Source organism: Apium graveolens, chromosome 4 (assembly GCF_009905375.1).
Source record: "Apium graveolens cultivar Ventura chromosome 4, ASM990537v1, whole genome shotgun sequence".
NCBI classification, from domain to species: Eukaryota; Viridiplantae; Streptophyta; class Magnoliopsida; order Apiales; family Apiaceae; genus Apium; species Apium graveolens.
Window position 1 is genome coordinate 56,632,492 of NC_133650.1, and position 5,376 is coordinate 56,637,867.

Consider the following 5,376-nt stretch of genomic DNA (forward strand, 5'->3'; position numbering starts at 1 on the left):
CTTGTTTCCGTCAAATCTTCCTTTGTGTGTGTAACATATCCTTGTGCATTAAGAATTGTTTATGTTTGAGGTGGTGACACTACATCGGATACCCTGGCCGACGGGCGAATTTCAATAGACGCACCTTGTTGAGAGGATGAATCTAGTAACTATTTTTGTGCCTTTTCAGCCAGCACATCTTTTTGTGAAGATGTATGGGAGCTAGAAGTTGTGGGTTTTCAACCTCATGACTATCATTAATACTTCATTCATGTTTCTGGTAAGAGAGTGTTAAGAGAGTGTTGGTTGGTTCTGTTTCTGTGTTTGTCTCACGCTCATTAATACTTCATTTTAGTGGTAAGAGAGTGTTGGTTGGTTCTATTTCTGTGTTTGTCTTTACAGTCTGGGATAGAAGTCGTGGGTTTTCAACCTCATGACTATCAAATGAAAGAAGGCCATTGGAGGCTGAACCTGCATCACAGAACATATGCCAATATATAGATAAAATGCACTTAAGATCTATAATGAATGAAAATTATGCATTTAATATTTGAGAGAAATGATGTACAATAGTGATTTCAAAAAGATTTTAATGAAATAAGCAATCACCACTGTATAACGAAGTTTGATTTTTCTCTTAAAACTGTTTGAGTGCACAAGTCTATTTTTATGTATAAAAAGATAAATAATCATGTCTTTTAATATGAAAAAGACACAGACTCATGACCTAGCAGTATTAAGAAGAGAAAGAAAGATTTTATCTTTTAATATGAATGAGTTTTTAGAAAATCATTGATCACTTACGTTAAAGTCTAAGCAATTCTCATTCATGTCAAAAGCTCCATAATCTATCTTTAAAATATTATTACCAACAACATTGTTTATTGATAAATAATCTTAATAAGAATGACTATGCTGCTGATTTCAAATTCTAGTGAATCTTTCAGATATAGCAAAGCATATAAATTCACTAGAACTCAAAATCTCACAATTATCTGTAACAAAATATTAACAATATATCATTGACTGATACTTGTCAGGTATTTGAGATACCAATAATTATGTTGCGCCCTACTTTAATATAATTTAAATCATGAAACAGATTTAACATGGAATTGTCTAACATTATAATTTAAATATATTAGAATAAGATATTAATGAATTAAATACTAATTATCTATCAAGTGGACATTAGCATTCAATTTCATATATTATACAATTGTTAACTCCTAACAGCTGTAATATCTCAAACAATACTGGTTCGATAAATAAAGCAACATTAACCAGCATTGCCTTGTTTGCAATCTTATAAAAACATTCTAAGTTCCATATACTTTAATCCATTTAGTATTGCATCTATATCAAAGTATTCAGGAATTTGTAAGAAAGTATGAAAAATATTCTAACTTGACAACATATGGTTACTTCTAATAAAGGATTATCCACATTGACCATAGCTGTAGTTAAGAAAAGTTTCCACGCTTTTTATATTAGTGTAAGTGAATGAGGATAAACATTGATTACTTAGAGGAGTTCTAAGTAACGTCACAAATACTAATACTTCACAATTAGTTCATAGTTATACTCTTAACTAAATATCATTAACTGATATAAGTCAAAAATTAACATACAACTAATCATGCTACAATCATGATTCTGATTTCAGTAAATTCTTGAGATGTAAACATTGCTAAATTCACTAAAAACCAAAATCTCATAATTAACTTAAAACACATAAGTTATAATCAATATACTATATATCAGTTGTTGACAGATTTAGTTATAATCAATCATGCTGCTTATTTATTTTAAGTTAGTTTGAATTATGGAGCAAATAAAATTATTGAATTGCTTCAATTTCCATAATCCACACTACCCAAAATAAATATTAAACAAATAAATAATATATATCTATGAGTTATATACTAGCACTTAAATATTTATAATTATTCTTGAATAATCATCAAAAGGATATATGACCTATATACATGGCAATCACTCTCTGGATAATTAGTAATTTTAGAAATACTTTCTAAGCATATAAAATATTGAGAATTTTATACACATAACTTAGAAAATACTTCAACTTTTAATATTAGTGATTTTAGAAATAAGCAATGATTACTTAGAACAAAAATTCTAAATAATATCACTAATACTAAAAGTATCATAATTATTCGTACAAGATACATGTTAGATATATTTGCAATGTCATGTCTAATCTGTTTTGTTTAGTTTCAGAACTTACTATCAGAACTTAACTGGAAATCAGAACTTACTGAAGACATGAAGTTATCAGAACTTAAGCCATCAGGACTTACATCAGAACTTAAGTGCGGATACACTTCAGGGATGAAAAGCGGCTGATTTATAGGAGAGGATCTGGATTAAACAAAAGAAGATATGCTTGGAGAGTTATACATCTAAAGGACTACAGTAGATAATCTATGATTGATGTATTCTAGGAAACAGAATCATTATCATATCAATTAGGAGATATCTTGTAATTGTGTAGTATATAAACACATATTAGGGTTTACACTATATGTGTTATCATTCACGAGAATATTATTCATTGTAACCCTAGAAGCTCTTAGTGATATTATATATCACTGAGAGAGTAGATTAAACCTACTGTAACAGAGTTTGATATATTGAATAAACTTGTTTTCTATTACATACTTGTGTTTATAATCGAATTGATTGTAGATACTATATTCAACCCCCTTCTATAGTATCATTGAGGCCTAACAAGTGGTATCAGAGCCAATCTGTTAAGCTTACAAATGGTTAAGATCCAAACAAACAATGAATCATGTCTGATCAAGCAAAAATACCAGACCCTCAAGAACCTGCAAAGGTTCAACCCATTCAAAACACCAGTAGATATAAAACCATCAGGGTTCATATGCTCAGGGTGTCTGAGTACCCTGTATGGAGTGTGAAGATGGCCATGTTTCTGGAAGCTACAGATCTAGAATATTTAGACATAATTTATGATGGCCCATACAAGCTCACAAAGCTTTCTGTTGCAGTTGGGAATGAGCCACAGATGATGATTCCCAAAGAAAAGAGAGAACTCACCACTGAAGACATCTCTTCACTAGGCAAGGATGCAAAAGTAAGACACTTGCTTCATAGTGCACTTGACAATGTCATGTCAAATAGGGTGATTGGATGCAAAATTGCAAAAGAAATCTGGGATGCATTGGAAGTGAGATGTCAAGGAACCAATGCCATCAAAAAGAACAGGAAGACAATACTCACACAGGAGTATGAACACTTTGACTCAAAATCTGATGAGTCACTAACTGATATATATATGACAGATTCACAAAGCTGCTGAATGATCTATCTCTAGTGGATAAGGAATATGATCCAGAAGATTCAAATCTGAAATTCCTACTAGCTTTTCCTGAAAAGCGGGATTTGAAAGCTACTACAATAAGAGACAACCATGAACTTGCTGATATATCTCTTGATGAAATCTATGGGATGCTCAAGACTCATGAACTTTAGATGGAGCAAAAAAAGAAGAGGCATGGAGGGAAGTCTAAGACAGTTCCTTTAAAGACTGAAGAAAAGCCAATTGTCTCTAGGAAGGCAAAAGGAAAGGCTCTCATCATACATTCTGATTCAGAGTCATCAGATTCCGTTGATGATGATTCAGAACCTAAAAATTTATCTGAAAGGGATGTTGATGCAGAGATGATGCAACTGTGTGCTCTTATGGTGAAGGGTATCACAAAGATAGCCTACAAGAAATTCAGAAAGGGTAAGAAGTTTTCCAGAAAAGGTGGAAGTTCTGACAAGAAAGGGTTCAAAAAGACTGAAGGCAAAGGAGGAAAGTCTGACAGAGGAGACAATTAAGCCAATTGCTATCAAACAGACTGAAAAGCCAAAGGTAAATCCTGTTAAATTTATTGCAAAAACTGCTGTGTCTGATTCTGAAGAGATGAAAGACTCTAAAACAGAAGTCAAAGAAAAGTCAACTTATGACAAATTAAAATAGGATAAACCAACTTCGGTAAACATTGGCTTAATGATAAAGAAGCAGCTTAAGTATAAGCTGAAAGAGATTAAAAATTTGAACAAGGTAAAGGAAGCTAGGAAAAATAGGAATAGAAAGGAAGGTGTGAATAAAAGTAATAATTATATTCCTGTTCCTAATGCTCCTAAAAAGAAATGCTATAATTGTGGAAACTCTAACCATCTTGCTTCTTTTTGCAGGAAAAATAAAGATATAAACTTTTTACCTCCTAGATCAGGAGTTAAGAGTCAGTCTGTTAGGTTTAAACCACGAAATCCTTATTTTCATTGTGGTAGTTTATGGCATTCTATTTATACTTGTAAGGAATATCATAGTTTGTACTATGATTATTATGAAATAAAACCATCTTTAAAGAAAGTTAGTGTAATTCCTTCTAGTGTAAATTCTGATGCAAAGTCTGATAAAAAGCATGTTAGCATAAACTATGAAACTAAATCCGCTGCAAATGCTAACAAACTTAACAAGGCCAAAGGATCCAAGCAAGTTTGGGTCCTTAAAACTAATCAATAGTGGTCTTTGTGATTGCAGGACAATAGGAAAAATATCCTGGTTCTGGACAGTGGATGTTTAGGACATATGACTGGGAATAATGCCCTGCTATTAGACTTTGTGGAGAAAGCTGGCCTAGGAGTTTCTTATGGAGATGGAAATATGGGAAAAACTCTGGGATATGGCAATATCAATCTTGGGAATGTCATAATTGAAACAGTAGCTCTTGTCTCATGACTTAAACATAATCTGCTAAGTGTGAGTCAAATCTGTGATAGAGGTTATCATTTGGATTTCTTTGAAGAACACTGTGAAGTTGTAAGTAATTTTACAGGAAAAGTGGTTCTGAAAGGTTACAGACATGGTAACATATATGAAGCCAGACTTTCAACAAATTCTGATGGTTCTGCAATCTGTCTGTTAAGCAGAGCATCAGTTGAAGAAAGCTGGAATTGGTACAAGAGACTCTCTCATTTAAATTTCAACAACATAAATGAGCTAGTAAAGAAAGATCTTGTGAGAGGACTTCCAAAATCAATATTTGCTCCTGAGGGTCTTTGTGACTCATGGAAAAAGGCAAAACATAGAAAATCTTCATTCAAGAGCAAAACTGAATCCTCAATTCTTGAGCCTAATCACTTACTGCATGTTGATCTATTTGGTCCAATCAATGACATGTCTATTGCAAAGAAGAAATATGTTATGGTTATAGTGGATGAGTTCAGAAGATACACTTGGGTGTATTTCTTGCACAAGAAGAATGAAACTGCATCTACTCTAAGTGATCATGTCAGACAGCTGGATAAGTTAGTCAAAGATTCTGTTAAAATAATAAGAAGTGATAATGACACTGAGTT